At 39.3% G+C, this 24353-nt stretch overlaps 1 protein-coding gene and 1 non-coding gene across 3 annotated transcripts in view; both read left to right on the forward strand.

The window, feature by feature from the left end:
* MLLT3 (MLLT3 super elongation complex subunit) overlaps window positions 1-24353 on the forward strand; it is a 287620-nt gene that overhangs the window by 110801 nt on the left and 152466 nt on the right. The gene's annotated exons all lie outside the window — the stretch shown is intronic.
* Window positions 1272-1379, forward strand: LOC131492252 (U6 spliceosomal RNA). The gene has a single exon (XR_009251960.1). It is a non-coding gene; the product is annotated as a U6 spliceosomal RNA (small nuclear RNA).

A 24353-nucleotide genomic window follows, 5' to 3' on the forward strand; every position in this document is an offset into this window, starting at 1 on the left:
GTTATGATTCTTATTTTAAAATCCTTTAACTCCTATAACATTTGAAACTTGGAACCATTGGAAATAGATTTCATTCACGAGACCCATTTTAGGTTTGAAAAGGAGAGGAAAATTCTTAAAAAAAAATTTTTTTTTAATATTTATTTTTGAGAGAGAGAGATAGAAGACAAGCAGAGGAGGTGCGGAGAAAGGGAGACACAAAATCTGAAGCAGGCCCCAGGCTCTGAGCTGTCAGCACAGAGCCCGAAACAGGGGCTCGAACTCACGAACCGTGACATCATGACCTGAACCAAAGTCAGATGTTTAACCTACTGAGCCACCCAGGCGCCCCAAGGAGAGGAAGATTCTTTAGCAAGAATGCTTTCTTAATAGACAAGGAGAACAGATGTACCTATTTTCAGCATGTTATTAAAAAATACATAGTTCTGGTAGTGCAGTGAAGGTGCTGTTAATAGGCACAAAGCATCAGCCACACACGTTTTTGTTTTTTGTTTTTAACCTTTGTGGAAAGGCTTGATTCACTTAAAAGATTTACCCACAAGGTCTGGGAATGATGTATTCATTGCTGACTAGATTTTGTGTAGCTTCGCACAACTTAGAATGTGGATGATGGTTTCTCTTGCTGCCTTCTAGTGCTTCTCAAACTTGAATGTGCAGTTCAGTGACCCAGGCATCTTGGTCAAGGTAGGTCGTGATGCAGTATTTTAGGGTGGGGTCTCAGTTTTTTATTTCTGACAAGTTCCCCGGTTTGGACAACACACTCTGAGAAGCAAGGGCGTGGGCTTTTCTGAATATAATTTTTGGTGTGGTTGCCCATAGTATTCAACATTTGACAGTAAGTGTGGCGTATATAGAGAAAAATGATTGTTTTCACGTATGCCCAGTTTTTGTCTGGAGGACAAAAGGTTAGTGGTAGACTCCCATTAATTAAGTAGCTTGCTAATAATTTGGCAGGAATTGAGTATAGGCATTTCCCACTCAACTGGCTCTATGTTTATTGTGTTTTTAAATTTATGAATGTGGTGTGGCTTAAAAGCCAACCCCTCGTTGAGATGCCAATTACACCAGGAAGGGGGAAAAAAAAAACCATTTTGCATTTATGTGGAGTACAACCATGGGCTTATTTCTTTCTCCTGCAAAGATCTCCTTGGTATCAATAAAACTAATATAATAATTACATCCTTGAATGTTAATATATATAAAATTAAATGACTCCTTGCGGGCATTAAAATAAATTCAGGTCCAACTTGGCTGTTCTTGGAGAAGAGTTTGTGCTCGCTTTGGCAGCGCATAGACTAAAATTGGAACGATCCATAGCAGATGAAGCACGGCCCCTGCACAAGGATGGCACGCAGATTCGTGAAGAGAAGAGTTTGATACTGAGGAATCGTTCATGGGGGAAAACTGGCCTGTTTGAGGGATGAAAAAGGAGAACTAATTTGAAAATAATTTTTAACTGTCAACATTAAAAAAAAATTTTTTTTTTATTAATTTTTTTTTTTTAATGTTTATTTTTAAGAGAGAGGGAGAGACAGAGTGTGAACAGGGGAGGGGCAGAGACAGAGGGAGACACAGAATCTGAAGCAGGCTCCAGGCTCTGAGCTGGCAGCACAGAGCCGGAAGCAGGGGCTCGAACCTATGAACCGCAAGATCATGACCTGAGCCTAAATCGGATGCTTAAGCCGACTGAGCCACCCAGGCTCAGTCCCATAACTGTCACCGTTTTTAAAAACTGTTAAGATGGCCAGCCTGAAAATGTTGGTAGAATTGCATCAAGTGATATTGAAATATATTGGTCTTGAATATTTTCAAAGAAAATTTCAGGCAGTTGTGTTTATCTGGGAAATACCATTAAAATATGAATTTGAGGTTAGGAAAAAAAATGTTTGGAAAGATAAAATCAAATACTTCAAAGGAATTATTTGCTTAGCTCTTAAAATGACTCAGTTTTTCTTAATTTTAAGTTGAGCCTTTGTGTAATTAAGGATTAAAAACAGAAGAGAAAAAAATGAACATCTTTAAAGCTTTCTGGGTTAGTGCATAAATCTGATCTTCCCAGGGGAGTGGGAAAAGATGTGACCAAATGACTATTACCTCTCTAGACGATGTGACCATAGAAATCATTCTGCAACAGTGAAGATCCTCTAGGATCCTGACACAGGCAGGAAAAAGAATTCCCAGGAATTCTTGACGTCAAATTGTGTGTATCTACTATAAAGATAACTGCTGGCTAAATTATTTTTAACTTTGATATCTAATAGTCTTGAGATTATCAATAAACACTTTCCTAAGTGCATCTTCCAAAAGATTGAGGCTGTAGTTAATGTCTGAAAATTTTTCATCTGTTTCAGATGGTTGAGTGTGTTGGAAGTTATGTGTTCTGGAAAAGTGAGGAAGGCGGGATGTGCTCCATGGGGGCTAAGTGTTAAAATTCTAAAAAGTGTTACTGTTTAAAGTATGAATAGTAGGAGAATAACTGTGGCATTAAAGATTCAAAAAATTATACATGTACATTGTAGGCCATTGGGGAAAAGACAAATTAAAAAAAATTGTTTATTTTGAGAAAGAGAGAGAGAGAGGCAGAGAGAGACAGGGAGAGAGAGAATCCCAAGCAGGTTCCACACTGTCAGCACAGAGCCTGAGGTGGGGCTTGAACTCACAAACTGTGAAATCATGACCTGAGCTGAAATCAAGAGTTGGATGCTTAACCAATTGAGCCACCCAGGCACCCCAACACAATGAAAATTTGAAAACCTAGTGTACTTTCTTTTTTTTCTTTCTAGTTTGAAAAAAATATATAATTGCCTTTTTCTTCACTGTAATGTTGTTTCCCATGTGATTGCATATTTTTTGTGTGCAATTATTTTCTATGGCTGTGTAATATTTCACTTAACAAAAGACATCATTTGGGTAACTATTCCTTCCTATGTTTCTTCTTAGATATTTAAGTAGATTTGTATGTTTTTTCCAATAATACTGTAATGAACATCTGTGTATAATGTTTTTCTTTGATCAGACTTTACTTGTTAGGCAAGATCGCCAGAATTGAAACTCATGTTCTTACAGGGAACCTTTCCTTAAAAGCTGGTCTGTGAAGTTGAGGGACTGTTTACAAAGAAGTACTAACCCTTCCTGAGTGTTAAAAGATAAGGATGTTATGACAAGGTGTTAAAAGCTAAGCTGGAGTTGGGCAGGTCAGATTAACTTGGTTCTATCTTTGACACCTGTTTTTAACACTTGTTGAAAAGGGGAAAAATTTAAGGCTAGAGTTTCATAGCACAATCCTTTCTAAAGAAATGAGTCGTTTATGTGGCAAATCCCTTTAAAAATATTTTGTTAGTAAACAAGAATAGGAGGACACTTGGAGATACAGTTTCTAATAATAAGTTTACTCCTAGCCCTCTTAACTTTAATTTAGGGCAAATGTATTGAGGTACTTGTGATTCACTAAGCAAATAGGGAAAAAAAAAAAAAAAAAAAAAAAAAAAAGAGAGGAAACAGGAACAGTACCTGCAGTAGAAAAAACTAGAAAATAGCTCACAATTGGGATTATAGACTGGTTTGTAATATTAGCCAAATTAAAAAAAAATTTAAATGTTTATTATTATTATTATTATTATTATTTTAAATTTTTTTAACGTTTATTTACTTTTGAGACAGAGAGAGACAGAGCATGAGCAGGGGAGGGGCAGAGAGAGAGGGAGACACAGAATCTGAAACAGGCTTCAGGCTCTGAGCTGTCAGCACAGAGCCTGACGCGGGACTCGAACTCACGGACCGCGAGATCATGACCTGAGCCGAAGTCGGACGCTTAACCGACCGAGCCACCCAGGCGCCCCAAATGTTTATTATTTTTGAGAGAGAGACAGAGACAGAGAGAGAGCAAGCAGGAAAGGGGCAGAGAGAGGGAGACACAGAATCAGGCTCCAGGCTCCGAGCTGTCAGCACAGAGCCCGACGCAGGGCTCGAACTCACAGACCACGAGATCATGACCTGAGGTGTAGTCAGCCGTCCAACCGACTGAGCCACCCAGGCGCCCCTATTAGCCAAATTTTAGAGATAAGACAGTTAGTTGGATAGATGAACCACAAATCCTTCTTAGTTGCTCCATGAAGTTACAAATAATCCCCAACTTCTAATTAGCCCACAGCATTTTAGCTGCCCCAGTATATTCTGGTAATAGATGTATAGCCACTACAGAAGGTTTGCAAGACCAGATGTATAAGCTATATTTTCTATGTATGTTATACCAAAGTTCTTAATTTAGTTTAGAAATTCTAGTCTTTAAGTGGATTTTAATTTTTCTGGATTGTAATTATTTGTGTTCCGTATAGTGAAATGTCTCTAACATTTTTTTTTTCAATTCCAAGGCATTAATGTATATACAAGTATAGGGATTAATGAAGTTCTGTTTTCATCATTTTATGTTTATGACTATATTTTGAAGAACTCATATCACCTATAAGTTACTTTTTAACAACATAATATTTGGTAGCTAGAAGAGAATGCAGGCAACGTGTAAGCTAAAAAGCAAAGTAATAAATTGAATGTCCATGAAGCTACCATTCACCTTAAGAACTAGAACACAACCAGATTATCTTTGAGTTGAACCTTTCCTAACCCTTTCAGTTTTGCAGAGCTTACAGGTTAAAAAAGATTTTGGTGCCTACTTTTCTAAATTAGAATTAGTATGCTGCTAGCCTCTGGAAAAAATCTAAAGAGGTATATGCAATTTACATTAGGAACACCTGCAGATTAATGATTGATGTCAATGCATATACATAATTCATAATGACAAAGATGTTTATAGGACATTAGATTTGAAATTGTTAAGTATGCTAGGTTTAAACTTTAAAAAAATTTCTTAGACTAGAAGTTGTTCTCTTTTTTATTTTAAATGGGCTATTTTAAGAATGCCACTGAATGTAAAAACAACATGACTACATTATTTGTATATAAAACACCAAATAGGTTTTTATTTTAACAACATAAATTCAGATTACGTGTTGGAAATCCAGGTTTTTTTTTTTTTTTTTTTTTTTTTTGAGAGGAAATTACGTGTCCCATCCGCCAACGACCTTCTGTGTTTCCAGACTTTGCCTCCTTTTCTGGGAATCGAGACTTCAGGGTTCAAAGCTACAAAAAATTATCACTAGGGGAAAATGCTATTACTTAATAAAGTTCCAGGTATTATTTAAAGGTTTTCTCCACTTTCCCCCCAAAGTGTTAGTCTTCTCCTTTGTACTTTTGTTCATTACTGTTTCGGAATGTGGTAGTTTTTGACTTCCAGACTGATTTTCGACTGAATCTCAAAGAACAGAAACCCACATTCTTTTTTTAAATTTTTTGTTGCCTTTAGTAGTACCAATTTGAAGATCAGGAAACCAGTTTTATTCATCTCCTAGAGCCATCGCGGGTGATTGTCTCTCAGAGTCTGTCTTCCTCATTAAATAAATGTTAGATTTCAGTTTTGCCTTGTATTTCCCCCCTGATTTCTTTCTGTATTATCACTGCCTTTGATTTGGAATTTTCTGCCCCCTTGAACAGGAGCGTAAGCGTCTGGAGGGTATGCTGCAGGCGATGCTGTTTCTCATTTTCCTCTTTCTTTAAAAAATCTCTCACGCGGCATTAACTTTTTTCTTATAATGCCAAATTTAACCTGTTATCTGTGGATTAAGACTAAAAAGAAAACCAAATTGACGCTACAACTTAACCTTTTATTGACTAAATATGTAACTCGATTTTTGAACATGTGGGAAGAAATATGTAGTTGGGTTTGCATTTATTTTTAGCAACGTAGTTATTTCTGACAGGTTGATCTGCTCTGAGGACATTATAAAATTGCCCTTTTGATTTCGAGAACTTTTTCATTTGAAACTATTTAAAGTTTCCTTTTACTTTTTCAACTTTAAAAATAAGTTACTTTGTTGTCGCGGAAAATTGAGTCACTTCCTAGCTGAAATTTTAAACTCCTAAATGTTACGGGCCAGTTAGTTTTCTTGAACCAGTCTGGTTGTCAGCCGGTTACTTAACGCCTTTATTCCTCAGTTTTCTCATCTGTGCACTGGAAGGTGGTAACTCTTCAGGGTGGTCGTGAGAATGAGATGAGTTGTTATGTTGGAATCCCTGCGTGGGACACTTGGTTACTTTTTCTGTCACTGCCGCAACCGATTGGACACAAACGTAGCTGCTGAAAACACCACAAATTAATTTTTTCCTGGTTCTATATAGGTCAGCAGCTGGGATTAGCTCCACTAGTTTGTCTTCTATAGTTTCATGAGCCATTGGTGTTGGTCAGCGGGGCTGTCTATTGGGGGCCTCAAGGAACAGCCTGCTCCCAGGCTCGTTCAGGTTGTCCCCAGGCCTGTGGTTGTAGGCCCCATGTCTGTTTCCTTGTGAGCTGTCAGCTGGGCCAAATTCTCACTCTGGGAAATATCTCTGACTCCCGCTGCTGCCATAGCCCTCCTCTTCCTCTTGTACCACACGTCTCTGACGATAGCAGGAGAAAGTTCTCTGCCTCGTAGTGTCTAACCTACATGTGATTAGCTCAGGACCGTCTTGCCTAACACGTGATAATCCTTAGAGCCTGTGGCCGGTTGATTAGTAGCCTTAATTACATCTGCAAAATCTTTCACAGTAGTACCTAGATTAGTGTTTGAATAAGGAGAGGACAGGAAATTTGGGAGACAGCTTCAGAATTCTGCCTATGGTCATGCTCGAAAATGGTAGTCAGGTGTCTGCTAGTGATGAAAGCAGTCACATGTTTTTTGTTTTTTGGTTTTTTTTAGAAATTATGTTTAATGTTTATTTGTTTTGAGAGAGAGTGACAGACAGACAGCATGAGCAGGGGAGGGGCAGAGAGCGAGGGAGACACAGAATCCGAAGCAGGCTCCAGGCTCTGAGCCGTCCGCACAGAGCCACACATGGGCCTTGAACTCACGAAGTGCGAGATCATGACCTGAGCCGAAGTCGGATGCTTAACCGACTGAGCCACCCAGGCGCCCCCAAAGCAGTCACATGTTTACCTGAGTACAGACTAAATTGTAAATCTCTTGTAGGTGGGCACTGTTCGTTACCTTTTTTTGTATCTTTAGGGCCTTATGGTTTGTTGTATGTTTATTTAAATACCTGCCATTGGTTGATAGCTTCAGTGCAATTTCTCTTTTGGTTTTATTCATTTTATTTCTCAGAATCTGTAGAAGTTCTGTAGGAGTTTTGTTGAAGATTTCTGGTACCTCTCTGGAATGATTAATTACATTTAGTTTCTCCTTACCTTTTTTCCTACTTTTCATTTTCATTAAATCACAAAGATAAAATTGCCTGTTCTTATGTTAGAAGCTGCCAACAACCTTTTGCTACTGGAGCACAAATTTTGAGTTATTTTGTCTTAGACTCTTTAAGTCCTTACGAACTCTTAGCCATGTCTTCCGTAAATTGTATTTGAAGATAGGTTGTAAGTACAGCACACTGTTGATAGCTGAATGTAAAGTTGGCCAACTGCCCCGGCAGAAGGGGGGTGACCTTATTGCCCTCTCCAGGGTGGCCGCCTTAACTACTGAACCTACCACCACAATGATTGGCAAGGTGATAATCACCCTCTGTTCCTCTTACCATTTTGGGACGTTTTCCTGATCAACAAATCTCGGTCTTCCTTTAATGATTTTAATCAGACATATTGGAGACCTGCCAAGAAAGAAGAGTATAAATCATCACCTTTAAGAAGCCGAGATTTTTGAAAAGGGGTTAAGCCATTTAATGACAGTGTTTGTAGGATATTTACATAGGCCAATCACTGTAGATAGGAAAACCTATTTGTCTCAGGGACCCTCCTCATTAAAATTTTCTTAAAAAACATCTCTTAAACTCTTTCTACCAAATTGGCTTGCTCAGCCCTTCACCCTTTCCCCCCACCCCCAACCTCGACTGCCTTAATCCTGTGTTAGCCAAAGAGAAATGAGTTTGTTTAATATACGTTTGTGGAATGGTGTTCACTTTGTTATTTCCTTTCATTCATAAATGAGGTCTTGGCATCTTTCTTGCTTTTTTTTTCTGACACTTAGATGTTGTCCAAAAATACCTATCTATCCTCCCCCTCCTAAAAAGATGCATAACATGAAATAGCTTCTTTGTCCTGAAAAGTCTAAACACTTTTGCCAAAGTACCTTGCTTACCTTGCTGCTTTTGAATTTGGTAATGAGGGCTGGCTGGGCATTCATATGGTTAATTCTTTCAAGAATGCCTTTCTGTCTAAATCTAGGATCAACAATGTCCATTCACTGTTCCTTTGATCTTTCTGTATGTTTTGCAGACTCATCTGGCAATCCAGTTTCTCTCGTGGAAAACTGGGCATTTGCTCTTTTCTACTCTTATCCTTTACTACTTTTAAACTGAATTTAAGCCTTCTCTTACCAAATTCCATGTCAGGAGAACAAATCTTTTAGAAGCTCTTTGAAAGAGTCAGAATTTATGTGTTACTTTAAAACACTTTTTATTTAAAATAATTTTTCTTAAATGTTTGTTTATTTACTTTTTGACCTTTTTAAAAATTTTATTTTATTTTTTTTAAATTTACGTCCAAATTAGCAGCTAGTGCAACAATGATTTCAGGAGTAGATTCCTTAGTGCCCCTTACCCATGTAGCCCATCCCCCCTCCCACAAACCCTCCCGTAACCCTCAGTTCTCCATATTTATGAGTCTCTTCTGTTTCGTCCCCCTCCCTGTTTTTATATTATTTTTGTTTCCCTTCCCTTATGTTCATCTGTTTTGTCTCTTAAAGTCCTCATATGAGTGAAGTCATATGATATTTGTCTTTCTGTGACCAATTTCGCTTAGCATAATACCCTCCAGTTCCATCCACGTAGTTGCAAATGGCAAGATTTCATTCTTTTTGATTGCCGAGTAATACTTCATTGTATGTATATACCACATCTTCTTTATCCATTCATCCATCGATGGACATTTGGGCTCTTTCTGTACTTGGGCTATTGTTGATTGTGCTGCTATAAACATGGGGGTGCATGTGTCCCTTCGAAACAGCACACCTGTATCCCTTGGATAAATGCCTAGTAATGCAGTTGCTGGGTCGTAGGGTAGTTCTGTTTTTAGTTTTTTGAGGAACCTCCATACTGTTTTCCAGAGTGGCTGCACCAGCTTTCATTCCCAATTGTTTATTTATTTTTGAAGAGAGACAGAGTGTGAATGGGGAGCGGCAGAGAGAGAAAGAGAGGGAGACACAGAATCTGAAGCAGGCTCCCAGCGCTGAGCTGTCAGCACAGAGCCGATGCTGGGCTTGAACCCATGAACCGTGAGATCATGACCAGAGCCGAAGGTGAACGTGCAACTGACTGAGCCACCCAGGCGCCCCTAAAATTTCTATTTTTAAGTAAGCTCTACACCCACCATGGGGCTCAAAATCATGACCCTGATATCAAGAGGGGGCATGCTCTACCAACTGAGCTAGCTAGGTGCCCCTATGCACTGCGTTTTAAAAACTATTTTTTTAAAAGTTACCCATGTTTTCTAAATAACTTAGAAGTTTCATATTTGTTTAATTTGTTGAGGAAGTTATCGTCCTTTCTGAAATCATTAGTCTATAATCAGGAGAGTGATTGGTACTCTTTATTTAGAGTCTTCTAAATTCTTGACAGTTTTTTAGTTTTCTTTCAATTGATATACATTGTTCAACTTGTCTTAGAGCTCTCCAGTCTGATTAATTTTTTTAATTGTGAAATATACATAGCATAAAATTTAGTTTCCACCATTTTGAGATTTTTAAATTTTTAATGATTTTTTTTAATCTGAGAGAGAGAGAGAAAGAGAGAGAATGAGCAAGGGAGTGAGTGACCTGGGGAGAGGGGCAGAGGAAGAGAAAGAGAGAGAATCTTAAGCATGCTCCATGCCCGACATGAGGCTCAATCCCCTGATCCTTGGGATCATGACCTGAGCCGAAATCTGGAGTCGGAGCTCAACCGACTGAACCACCCAAGCACCTCTCCATCGTTTTGAAGTGTACAGTTTAGTGGCATTAGGCCCGTTCATATTGTCGCGTAACCATCCCCACCATCCATCTCCAGAACTTTTTCATTGTCCCAAACAGAAAGTCTGTGTGCATGGAAACCATAACTCCTCATTCCCTTCTCCCTGCTTCTCCTGGCAATCAGTTTTCTCCTTTCTGTCTTTATGAGTTTGACTTAATTGATTTTGTTTTATAATGTTTACCTTCAAAAGCATTTATCCTTCAAGGCATGAGTGGGAGTATGGTCTGGGGGCAGGGAGGAAGAGTTGATTTTTATAGGTATCAGGTTACATTTACTGCCTAAAGAATGAATAAGCAACCTTTACGTGCCTTGTGTATTTGATTACTTTTTATCTCTAGGATTTGAACACTAGAAATATATGACTATAACTTGTCTTGAAAATGCTGTGTCTTTGAAGAAAAAAAAAGAAAGCTTTGAACTTTGAGTTATGGGCTTTACTGATACTCATCTCTCTGAAATACATCTATTTTTTCAATTTGGCTTTTCTTCAGATCATTTTCCTTCCCATCTTGAATGTTTAGTCTGTGGCCACAAGAGTTCAATAGGAATAATTCCTTGTTTTCTTAGACAGCTAATGTCTTGATTTTTGACATACATAGGTCTCACATGCCACCAGGTTGTTTTGAAATTAGTTTGATAAGAGTGAGATGTTCATAAATTATACCATTTGGGTTATGGATACTTTGCCTGATAACTACATTATTGGTACAGACTGTTCTAGAATGGGGGCAAATTACCCTTTTTCTCATTGTAGGGAAGTGGGAGTTTTCTTGAATAATACTGATTAGGGAACATAAAACAGTTTTCTGGGTTTGGGCTTGGTAAAGCATGGCTTGAGTTCAAAACCGGTTAGGTTGTTTTCTCAGGGTGGCTGGAAGCTTCTCCAAGGGCAGGATTAGAGCTGCGTGTGTTCATTCATTTTGTAAACAATTGAGTGATATGTTGGGTATAAATAGAATTTTATTCCAGTAGTTAAAGTCCTATGATTTTCTTAAAGAGCAGCAAGTTTTTAGCCTTGGATAGACAGAATTAAAGGTGGATGGAGACCAGTTTCACAAGAAGCACTTCTCCCCTTTTCTTCTTGTTTCGTGCCGTAGACCAGGAGAGCAGATGAAAGGTGAGGCGTGGAACCTTCGAGCATTAACTAGTCCTGCCTTGGAGATTTTCAGCACACAAAATATTTTGGCAAACCGAAAAGCAGAGCTCAGCATCTTTTTAGCTGACGCCCTTTCTGCCCTAATAAACATAGACGAATATGTGTATTCATACTTTGTCTGTATTAAGTAATTCTGTTTTAGAATCTCGACACAAAACAGTCAATAGTCATGAATGTATTTTTCTAACATTTCTCAAGTAGAGGTGGTTCTTACAGAATGTCAGGAGTACTCCCGTGGGTTTTTATTTCCTCCCAGATTCCTCTCAATTACAATTTTCTATTAACTAACAAGTGTTGATACAAACGCAGGAAAACTGCCATCCCTGGCCTTTGGGGAATAAAACAGCTGATGGAGACCCTCAGGCATCCACTGGGAGAGTGAACATGCGGGGCTGTACCACAGCAATGACAGGGCTGTGGGAGCAGCTCTTCCTGACTGTTGAAAGTTTCATAAAGGCGAACCATGAACTTGGGCTTTGAAGAATAAGTTGAAAGATTTATTGCCATGCGCCTGATACCAATTTGCGTTGTATGAGTGTGACCTTATCTTATTTTTAAATTCTTTGCCAATCTTTTCGAAATATTGTCTTTTGCATTTTCTTTTAAACCAGCGAGTTGGAATAGCCTTTCATATATTTATTTACTAAGCTGCTCTTTTCTTTGGAGGGTTGCCAGCTAGTGTGCCTTCCCCCATTTCTCTCAGTAATTGTCAAGACTGCTTTATGTTAGTGTTGGCCTATCGAGGACAGGATGTTTGTTGGAATTGTGATAAAGGTATGCATTGATTTATGGGAAATTAACCTTTTTGTGATATTCCGTCTTCCCTATCTAGGAGCATGCTGTATCTTTTCCTTTATTCGGGTCTTATTTTATATCTCTCTCGGTAAAGTTATATAGTTTTATTTATGGGTAATCTGTGCTTTGAGTTCATGAGATTTTTGTTGCTCTCATAAACGGAACCCTTTTTCTCTGTTACATTTTGGAAGTAGTTATTCCAGAATGCATTTATTGCTGCTATGGAGGAAATCTGTATATTTTTTGTATATTACCTTATTTCTGGAGATTCTTTTGGTTCCAGTACTTTTTCAGTGGACTTTCTGTGTTTCCCTAGATAGGTAGTAATTTTCTACAAGGAATTATGTATCGATCTTTTGTGTTTGTTTGTTGTATTTTTACATGCTAGGGTTTTCAAAACAATTTTGAATTATACTGGTGTTAGTGGTCATTCTTGTTGAAGGCATACAGAGTTCAATGATAATGTTTTGGCAAACAAAAAAGCAGAGCTCAGTGCTTGAATATAACTGATGACAGACAAGAATGCATTTCAGGAAATGTATGAATGACTATGACTTGCATGTGAGAGAAGTGTGACTTTATGGCTGAGAATAATATGTATATCTGTGCAGACATCTAATATTATTTTATCATTTGGGTAATTATATGTTTATATGCTGTACATATATAGTGCAGATTTTAGACCAAATGAAGTCCATGTTTGCTCAGCGCAATTACAATTAATGGCACTGATTTGTTTATCATTTAAAAAAATATAAAAAGCTGTCTTTGTTTTCTAATCCCACTCGTAGGGGGGAATCACTGTTAAGTTTGTTTCGTAGCCTTCCAGTATTTTTTTTTTTAATTTTTAAGTGTTTATTCATTTTTGAGAGAGAGAGAGAGAATGAACGAGCAGGGGAGGGGCAGAGAGAAAGGGAGACACAGAATCTGAAGCAAGCTCCAGGTTGTGAGCTGTCAGCATAGTGCCCAACATGATGCTTGAACTCATGAACCACTAGATCATGACCTGAGCTGAAGTTGGACCTTAACTGACTGAGCGACCCAGGTGCCCCTTTCCAGTCTTTTCTGTAGGTATTTAATCTCTTTGCATGTGTGCGTGCACGCGCGCGCACACACACACACCTTTGCGTGTGTTTTTATATTCTTTCACAAAAATGGGATAATTGAAAGCAGAAAGTATAGTAACTTTTAAAAAACTTAGCAATAAAATATATTATTCATTTCTTCTTTTTTTAATTTTTGTTTTTGAGAGAGAGAGAGAGAGAGAGAGAGCGAGCGAGCGAGCAGGGGAGGAACAGAGAGAGAAGGAGACACAGAATCCGAAGCAGGCTCCAGGCTCTGAGCTGTAAAGCACGGAGCCTGACGGGGGGCTCGAACCTACGAACTGTGAGATCATGACCTGAGCCGAAGTCGGACGCTTAACCAACTGAGCCACCCAGGCGCCCCAATTATTCATTTCTTTTTATGTGATTGATGATTTTAAATGTCTTGGCTTAGTGTTCTGCACTATATTATTATAGTGGTGACATTTCATAGCTTTTTGTTTGGGAAGCATATGAGAAATAATTAGGTGAAGTCATATCACAGCAAATACATTATTTAAGAATAAGATGTATTGCTTAGGCTTCCTTATTTATATAAATCATATATATATAAATTGATATATATGTATCATATATATCAATTGATATACATAAATATATAATATATAAAATATAAATATTAAAAATATAAATATATAAATCATATATAAAAATTGATTTAAATAAATCAATTATTCTAGGGGCAGTTAGCTAAAAAGTATCTTAAAATCATGTGTGGGATTTATATTTCCCTAAGAGAATTTTAACATTTAAAAGATGTGTAAGATAAAGTCATTAGTATGCTTTTGCTTTAAAAATTCGATTAAGAAAAATAGTACATTTTGAACCAGGGGACTTAATATAAGTTTGAGTCATGTTTTCAAAGACCTTTGCCATACTCCTTATCTTTTGAAAATATTTAACTGAGTTCAGGATGTGAGTGTGATTATATAATTATTGTTTTCTGGGTCATAGTGTTCTTAAATTCACCATTTGTTTTCAGTATTTCGTCAAATGTTTTGACTACTTGGGTTAAGTACTATACTAGGTCCTGGCAATACCAAGCAAAAAAAAAAAAAAAAAAAAAAAAAAAGTGCTCGTTTTTACAGATTTTACAGGTTCCAGACTAGTAGGGAATGAGAGAAGCAAATTTCAAGTGCAGTAAAATGTTGCTCATGTACAGGATAAGCATCCTTATTGAAGATTCCAGAGGGGAAATTTATAATTTAGGGGAGGCTTATGAGGAAGATGCCGGGAAAGTCTTAATAGGGAAGATAAGGAAGAGGAGTAATTGTGGGGTTGAGTTTTGAAAGATGAATCAGTTTCTCCCAGGCAGGTAGACAACAAGGAGAGGGCATAAAAGCCAAAAGAATAGAAACCTTTTTTGGTTCTATGAGCTGCAGATAGTTGAGCGTGTTGATGGAGGGAGTATTAAGCATTGGAGAAATTTTTGCAGCACAGCTATGTAGAGTCACAATGGCAGAATGACTTTCTATGTTAGAAAACAAGAGCAAGGGGTTAAAGGAATAACTTGGAGAGCACGGTGGAGTATATGTTAGAATTCTCCCATGATACCTTTTTCATCGAAAATTTGATTAGGCCTGGGGCGCCTGGATGGCTCAGTCGGTTAAGCGGCCGACTTCAGCCCAGGTCATGATCTCGCGCTCTGTGAGTTCGAGCCCCGCTTCGGGCTCTGTGCTGACAGCTCAGAGCCTGGAGCCTGTTTCAGATTCTGTGTCTCCCTCTCTCCGACCCTCCCCTGTTCATGCTTTGTCTCTATCTGTCTCAAAAATAAATAAATGTTAAAAAAAAATTTTTTTTTAAAAAATTTGATTAGGCCTAAATGCAAAATACAGTGATACCAGAAGGAAAATAAAACTCACTTGATAAGATTTCTCCCCATGATCAGTTTGCCAGGTTGTCCCGTTGTACATACCACGTTTAGCCAAATCTTTTATGATATGTTCATATGCCCACAAATAATTAATCAATTATAATGCTATTGCTGCTGTATTTCATAGATGGTAAGATCTACATTTTAACATCTTTGAAAGTGGGATAGGTCTACTAATCAGTACTAGAAGGTTTCCTAGCTCTGTTTTCTTCTTAGTATGGCATACAGTCATGTTGAATCTGTTTACGATCAGCGGCTTCTTACACTTGAAATATGATGTTAATATTTTGCTTGTTCTGTCATTTAAAAAAATCATATGCATATGTATTTCCTTTTTTTTATTAAGTTTTTAAATTTTAATTCCAGTATAGTTAATATACATTGTTATATTAGTTTCAGGTGTACAATATTGTGATTCAACAATTCTATAATATTACTCTGTGCTCATCATAAGTGTCCTCTTAATCTCTATCACCTATTTCATTCTTCACCATACCCCCCCACCCCCCCCCACCGCCATAACTATCAGTTTGTTCTCTGTGGTTAAGAGTCTGTTTCTTGGTTTGTCTTTTTCCCCCCTTTGTTTGTTTATTTATTAAATTCCACATATGAGTGAAATCATATGGTATTTATCTTTCTCTGACTTATTTTTTTTTTAGCATTATACTCTATAGCTCTATTCATGTTGTTGCAAATGGCAAGATCTCATTCTTTTTTATGATTAATACTCCATTGTGTGAATGTGTGTATATGTTATATGTGTGTATGTATATATATATCACCTCTTCTTTATCCATTCATCTGTCGATGGACACTTGGGCCACTTCCATATATTGTAAATAATGCTGCAATAAACATAAAGGTGCATGTATCTCTTTCAATTACTGTTTTTGTGTTTTTTGGGGGTAAATACCCAGTAGTGTGGTTACTGGATCATAGGATTGTTCTATCTTTAACTTTTTGAGGAACCTCTATACTGTTATCCACAGTGACTACACCAGTTTACATTGCCACCAACAGTGTGTGAGGGTTCCTTTTTCTCCACATCCTCACCAACACTTATTTCTTGTGTTTTTGATTTTAGCCTTTCTGACAGGTGTGAGGTGATATTTCATTGTAGTTTTGATTTACATTTCCCTTATGATGAGTGAAGTTGAGCATCTTTTTTTTTTTTTTCTTTTTTAGAGAGAGAGAGAGAGGGAGGGAGAGAGGGAGAGAGAAAATCCCAGGAGGGGCAGAGAAAGAGAGAGGTAAGCAGGGCTCACCCCAAGCAGGGCTTGTGTTCACCTGATATGGGACTTGAACTCAAGAACTGTGAGATAATGACCTGAGCTGAAGTAAGATGCTTAATGCCTGAGGCACCAGGCACCCTGAGCATCTTTTCATGTGTCTGTTGGCCATCTGGATGTCTTCTTTGGAGAAATGTCTGTTCATGTTCATATGTTCTGCCCATTTTTAATTGGATTATTTGTGGGTTTGTTTTTTGTTTCTTGTTTTTTTGGGTTTTTTGGCGTTGAATCAGTTCTTTATATATTTTGGATACTAACCCTTTATTGGAGATATTTGCAAAGATCTTCTCCCATTCAGTATGCTGTCTTTTAGTTTTGTTGATTGTTTCCTTCGCTGTGAAGAAGCTTTTTATTTTGTTTAGTCCCAATAGTTTGTTTTTGCTTTTGTTTCCCTCGCTTCAGGAGATATGTCTAGAAAGATGTTGCTATGGCTGATATCAGAGAAATTACTGCTTGTGCTCTTTTCTAGGATTTTTATGGTTTCATGTCTCACATTTAGGTTGTTAATCCATTTTGAATTTATTTTCATGTGTGGTGTATGAAAGGGGTCCAGTTTCATTCTTCTGCATTTAGTTCAGTTTTCCCAGTACCATTTGTTGAAGAGACTGTCTTTTTATCCCATTGCATGTTCTTAATCCTTCATTGAGGATTAATTGACCATAAAATTGTGGTTTTATTTTTGGGTGTTCTCTTCTGTTCCATTGATCTATGTGTCTTTTTTTGTGCTACTCCCATACTGTTTTGATTACTATGGCTTTGTAATATACCTCGAAGTCTGGAATTGTGATACCTCCAGTTTTGTTTTTCTTTTTGAAGATTTGCTTTGGGTACTCAGGGTCTTTTGTGTATGCATGTGTGTTTTCTACTTTTTAAAAAAAAAAATTTTTTTTAACATTTATTTTTGAGACAAAGAGAGAGCATGAACAGGGGAGGGTCAGAGAGAGAGGGAGACACAGAATCCGAAACAGGCTCCAGGCTCTGAGCTGTCAGCACAGCTGACAGCACAGCCGACACGGGGCTCGAACCCACGGACCCCGAGATCATGACCTGAGCCGAAGTCGGCCACTTAACCGACTGAGCCACCCAGGCGCCCCTGTATTTTCTACTTTTAAAAATTGTAGTTATCTTCAGTGATATGTGAGTATCCAAGATGGTGTGTCACTGAGCGTTTCCAATCATTGCCTTAATATGAATTACTAGGTATGGAATGGCCATTTTGTCTTTAGTGTCTGAAATGATTTACAGTTGTTGCCCTCTAATTGTCTTTTTTTGTACAACTTTTCTTTTTGTACCACCAAGAAGCCTTGGTGACTTGTCATTTGTCAATTCCAATTCTTAGCAGTGAATAGCCAGGTATAATTCTAAGATCAGCAAAGGCAACTGGAGATAAGGTGAGGCAAGAGGGTGGACGGTGTGTTTTTTTAGGTTATGAACAGTCACTTAATAGGTATAGGATAATGTTTAAACTCACAATTAGAATAAGAAACAGCAAGGGTAAGTAAATGGCAAGGACAGATGCTTGGTGTCCCCCATTATGAGAGGGGTGCATTACCTGAGAAATGTACTCCTCTTCGACTAAAAACATAATAACAAAATGAAACCAGTCTTAGTCAATATGCATTCTCTTCTTTAGGAGCTTAACAGAGCTCTGTATTTTTATGGTAATCTATTGTTAAATCTCCTGACTGGTAATAGGTAGGAATCCCTAATGACGTATTTTGTATAGATATATGTGGGCTATCACCTCTTAAATTCAGGAGTGACTAAGACAGGGAAATAGAGGATGTGATGATAAAGAGTCGAGCTTGCTTGCTTGCTTTTTATTTTTAAAAATTTTTTTTCGGGGCGCCTGGGTGGCTCAGTTGGTTGAGCGGCCGACTTTGGCTCAGGTCACGATCTCGCAGTCCGTGAGTTCGAGCCCCGCATTGGGCTCTGTGCTGACAGCTCGGAGCCTGGAGCCTGTTTCGGATTCTGTGTCTCCCTCTCTCTGACCCTCTCCCGTTCATGCTCTGTCTCTCTCTGTCTCAAAAATAACTAAACGTTAAAAAAATTTTTTTAAATTTTTTTTTTAAGTTTATTTATTTTGAGAGAGAGAGAGACAGAGACAGAGAGAGAGAGCGCGCACAAGCAGAGGAGGGGCAGAGAGAAGAAGAGCCAGAATCCCAAGCAGGCTCCACACCATCAGTGCAGATCCTGATGCGGGGCTCGAACCCTCAAACTGTGACATCATGACCTGAGCCGAGATCAAGAGTCAGATGCTTAACGGATGGCGCCACCCAGGCACCACGAGAGCCTAGCTTTCTTAGATCCGGAGATCAATGTCTAAATCGGCACGCAGAGGAATCTGTAGAAATGGTTAAACTAGGCAGGATAAGAAAAGACTCTGAATTTGGAGTACATTTCTTCAATATGTATTCTTCAACATGGAAATTTCAGATGTCATATGGAGTGTGTACTGAGACTGTATAGATTTTTTGAGCTAGAAGGTAGACATAAAGCCCCCTAGTGTCAGAAGCTATAGCTTGAAGAAAATGGGGTATCACCAACTCTAGATGGTGAAGGGTGGGGAGAGGCCAATGGCCCTGGAGTGGTAATAGGGTAAAATTAGGAGCTGAAATTGCCAATGGCATTGTTTACTAAAATCTTTCTCATTCATGTGTCCTCTCTTACATATTAAAGTAGTTGTTTTCTCATTTGCACCATAAAGTAGAGATCCACTAGTTGGAACTTGTCTAATTCAAAGTTAGTACTTCAATTTCCAAGAAAAAAATGTCTAAAATAGTACGAAGCTGTATATTGCCAAAACCTACAGGAAAAATGGAAATATAATTCCTTGATTTGGAGGTGAAAAGATCTTGAAATATATGAGGTACTTAAAAATTGCATATTATATGATTGACTATAGCATAAAATGACAATATTAGAGTAAGCTACAGCAGGAGGGACGTAGGTGAGAAGTACATAAGTATTTCCTGAAATCTGGAACTCTAGAAATGATGCCAGTTGAGTTAGGCATTTAAAAATGCCTTCTCTGCATAATTTTAAGAAGCCATTAAGTTCTTATTTATTTGAATTGGCTTTAAGGTGTGGTCATCTTGAATTAGAGAGGTGTGTTGAATGACTTCCTTGTTCCTTCTGGCCCTAGAACTTAATACTTTTTTGAATGACAGTTTGCCAATTTGATTCTAGAGGTGCTGTCCTAGGAAAGTTAACCAACCAGGTGAGGCTGTGGTTGAAATAACATGTAGTGAGGATTTGGCTCGCCACAGTTATTTTAATGGACAGCCAACACTTTCCCCATTCCACTGGCTCCGTAAGTGTCCATAATCTCTATTTTGAATCATGTCCTCATGTGAGTAATAGACCCTTTAAATCATTTCCTTTTGTATTTATGTCCTCTGACTGAAGAGAACACCTTCCACCGCCCTTGTAAGTGACAGGAAGAAGTTAAGATCTGGTTCTCTGAAGTTTGACTACTTGGGTGACAATAGTGTGATCTTGGCCAAAATCAGTGGCAATGCTTATTTTTTAGTGCTAAGGAAGGAACTTTTCTTTTGTTCGGCTTAAAAAAAAATGCTGCTTTAGTTTTTCAGACACAATCTTGACTTTGTGTCTGTGTTCCTTAGGTGTCTCAAGTTAAACTGTTCTGGGTCCGAAGTCCTTCAGATTCCTGAGGAAAACAGGAAGATGGCTCTTATGATACCAGTTGGGGAATTAAATCAAGAATTGGCCAGGAGTCTTAATGGGAGAGTTAGCTGGCTGAAATATGTAGGCTCATCATTAGGAAAAATATATTAATATTTTACTTCCCCAAAACTACTTGTAGAGAATTCATCGAGGAAAGGTTGGTGTTGGTAGCAGATGACTGGAGATAGTTTGCCCGTTTTGATTCTCTTTCTCCTTACTTCAGGTTCTTGAATCATAGGTAAGTTATTATCGATAATACTTAATTTTCAAGGCTTACCTTTAGGAATATCTATTAAATAACTCCTCTGAAACCTGCTGTGATCCGTTCAGGGTCTGTTTCTGTTTTTGTTTTGCGTGTGTTCTTTTGTGCTACCTCTGCACCTTGGCGTTATTGCTAACACTGCAATGCTGACGTTATAATCATTTATTTACAGGCTTGTCCTTTGGACACAGTCCTTCTGTTCTTTGAACCGTCCTTTGAACAAATCTGTGTATTTGTAGCACCTAGCATGTAATAAATAGGTGGTCAGTAGAGAACGAATGGATTATGTACTGTGTACCCATCACTACATGAGGCGCTCTGAGATCCTAAATGGGTTCTCACTGGATAGCCTTTTTTTGTTTCCAGCAGGATATGAAGGCTTTGTCCTGTGAGTTAGTGCATGAGTCCTTTGTGAGTTAAGAGGTTATCTTCCTGATTCTGTTGGGCTGTACAGAAATGTACTTGGGTCTTAAAAAGCAAAATTGCTCTGAAGTGCCCAGCCCAGAAGGGGAGGCTGTCTCCAACATGGAGGAAAAGGAACCCTGAACGGCTTTGCAGAGGCAGCTTTGAAATAGGCCAGCAGCAGCCTGGGTCTATCTGAAACTGTCAATCCGCCATTGTTGAGTTTCCATATGGAAATTTGTCTTTGCTCAACTCAGCCTAGGGATTACTCAGGTGGATCTGTTTGCATGAAGGGAAACTTCCAGAACTAGAAGCCTTCAGATGAAAAGCGGGGAGCCAGAAGTGAAAGCAGTGGAGGCCTTTGTACCAGGGGCCTGTGGAGGAACTGTTTCGCATGTTTGTTTATCTCTAGGCCCCCTTTCTTTGAAGAAGTAGGAAGGATCGAAATGGAAAGGCCCCAGTAGCCCCAACAGGTTTGTGCCTACAGTTTGGCTGTCAAGGAACCAACAACAGTCGTTTCCGCTAACTTTTGATTTTATTTTAGCTCTCATATTTTTCCTCTACATTTTGCTTACTTTGTGTCCTTAAACCTGCTTTCCAAAAACCAAGGCAGTGGGAGACAAGATCCGGAGTTTGGCAAAGGAAGGGAACAGATAGAATGCCTTTTGTACTTGTAGAAAGGACTGCACCTTGTTATAGGCGGTGATATTTTCACATTTTTTGTCTTAAGGGCACCAGAAGCCGAATTCTGCACTGCGGAAGACTGTGTTGCAGGGATTCGGAGCATAGGCTTTAAATAATTTCTACTCACACTTGCACGTAATTCATCCTATTGGATTATATGCACTACAGCATTGTTATAAGTTATGGGCATTGAACTGTCGGGTACATTATTTCCCTAAAAAACATACTTCACGGTCTTTATCCAGATTTGGTTATACCCACAAATGCATGTTGTTATCTGTGTGGTAGTTCTTTTTTTTTTTTTTTTCTTAAATTTTTTTTTTTAACGTTTATTTATTTTTGAGACAGAGACAGAGCATGAACGGGGGAGGGTCAGAGAGAGAGAGGGAGACACAGAATCCGAAACAGACTCCAGGCTCTGAGCTGTCAGTCAGCACAGAGCCCAATGCGGGGCTCGAACTCACAGACCATGAGATCATGACCTGAGCTGAAGTGGGCTGCTTAACCGACTGAGCCACCCAGGCGCCCCATCTGTGTGGTATTTCAAATGTTGACATTGATAGCTTTTATTTCTAGTATTCTTTTATTTTTTAAAGTTTGTTTATTTTATTTTGCGGGAGATTGACAGCGTGAGTGGGGGAGGGTGAGAGAGAGAGAATCGCACACAGGCTCCATACCATCAGTGCAGAGCCCAACGTGGTGCTCGAATTCATGAACTGCGAGATCATGACCTGAGCCGAAATCAGGAGTCAGATGCTTAACTGACTGAGCCACTCAGGTACCCCCTACTTTTACTTTTTAAAAGAATGTTACTCATATCATCCCAAGATAGGAAGCTAGGACATATTCCCACTGCCCATGTCAAATTAAGGAAACTGAGTCACAGGAAAATTGTGATTTACCTGAAATGTCATACTTACCCGTTAGGGGTGACCCAGAACTTTAAACCATAGTTCCTGACTTCTCTAAGCTTTATTCTTTTCTCCTTTCTCTGAACTGCTTGCTTTGAGTCAAATAGGTTAGCTCTTCCCAGGGGAAGGTCTCAGCTTAGAACAGGGTGCTAATTTGAAAACCTTCTGGTTTCTTTTTCAGGATTTGTTTGAGGCAGGGACAGGGGATCACCTGTTTTCCCGCTTGAAAAAAAAAAAAAAGAAGCTATAGGAAAAAGGCAAATCGTTTGCTTTAGATGTAAAGAGAGGCCAACAGCAGTAACAACATAAAAAGCAAATTAATTAAGGAAATAGTTGTAGTGCTTAAAAGGCACCCTTCATAGTAATTGCCTTGAGGCTCAAGTACAAAGTTAAAAACTTTCATAAGAAACCTATAAAGAGCCAGCAACAGCACCCCCCCGCCAAAACCCCAAACAGCCCACAGCATTATGTCATATTAGAACATTAAGCTTACAAAGGAAACCATTTTAAGCAGTTCCTTCCAAATTATCCACCCCCCTGCTCAGTAATTAAAGAGATGTTCTGGGATCTCATGTTAGGAAGAACACGGGAAAACAAATTCAGACCCTGCCAGATGAGGGCAGACCAGGATCTCTTTAATCGAGAGCCTTCAAATCCAAACTGTCATTAGGTGCTGTCAGTCTCTTCCTTCATAGTCTCTCAAGGACATGGGCACAGCTGCTGTTCCACTCCCAGCCTTCTCTGGAAACTGGGTTCTGAGTTCCTAGAGGTGGGGCTGTACCTCTGCAGAAGCTAGCCCTCCTCCTCCTTCCTCCTCCCCCCTCCCCTCCTCCCCTCCTCCCCTCCTCCCCTCTCCCCCCCTCTTCCCCTCCTTCTCCAGGTGCTTTCACACACCCGGCCTCATTTCTGAAGGCAACTAGACAGTGAAGTAAGTAGTATTCCCTTGTTACACATGAGGTGGGCTGAGAGGTTAAAATGACTTGCCCCAGGTCATAGCCATTAAGTGGTGGATTTAGAATTTGAAACCAGGTCATCTTATTCCCAGTCCTGTGCTCTTTTCACCTTGCCTGAGCTGTATCTCGCATCTAAACTGCAGTGATAGTTTGCAGAGGAAGGGAGGATGTTTGAGGTAACCTTCGGGCCTAGCCTTCCCGGGCTTCCGAAGACCATGGTGGGTGGTTGAAGTTGTCCCTTGATGGGGCACAGTGTCACACCCTGCCGTTCACCATCCATAATTCTGGGTTACATTTCTGGCTTGCCTTCAAGAGGTGCGTGCCTGTCGATTGGCGTATGGTTATCGAGCACCTGTTCCGTGCTGGGCCCCGAGTCCAGTGCTGAACGAGACACAACAGCTCTGTTTTGACAGAACTCACGTCCCGTCTCTGTGTACCTCTTGAGCGCAAGCCAGCAATGTTTATAGAGCCCTATAAACATGGCCAAGTACACCATGTTAACCTCGGTTCACACATCAGAGGGAAGACTGTAGTGCTAGAAAGCTAGATGCTGTTCCCTAGGACAGCTGCTTCCAGCGCAGGAGGACTCCCAGCGCACCGATGGGCCGCCAGGCTCCTTTTCATCCCTTGTCGTGCTGGAACCACAGCCACACTCGCTCAGCTCTAGGGCAGGGCTGAGGGTATCTTGTATTTGAATCCAGCCCACAGGATGATTGTACTTCCTACTTGTGCAGTTGTAGACAGGGGATGAAGTTGGCAAAGGCTGAAACAGCACTTCCTCTGTGACCCAGTTAAAAAAAAAAACAAACCCTCAATCGGGGTGCCTGGCTGGCTCATTCCATAGAGCATGTGACTCTTGATCTTGGGGTTGTGAGTTCGAGCCCCATGTTGGGTGTAGAGATTACTTTAAATTAATAAAAATCTTATGGGGCGCCTGGGTGGCTCAGTCGGTTAAACGTCTGGCTTTGGCTCAGGGCATGATCTCATGGTTCGTGAGTTCGAGCCCCATGTCAGGCTCTGTGCTGACAGCTCAGAGCCTGGAGCCTGCTTCAGATTCTGTGTCCCTCTTTCTCTGCCCCTCCCCTGCTCACACTGTCTCTCTCTCTGTCTCTCAAAAATAATGTTAAAAAAAATTTTTTTTAATAAAAATCTTAAAAAAAAAAAAAAAGAACCCTAAATGCTTTAAAATGTTTTACTGGT

This window comes from Neofelis nebulosa, chromosome 12 (genome assembly GCF_028018385.1).
Source record: "Neofelis nebulosa isolate mNeoNeb1 chromosome 12, mNeoNeb1.pri, whole genome shotgun sequence".
Taxonomy (NCBI): Eukaryota; Metazoa; Chordata; class Mammalia; order Carnivora; family Felidae; genus Neofelis; species Neofelis nebulosa.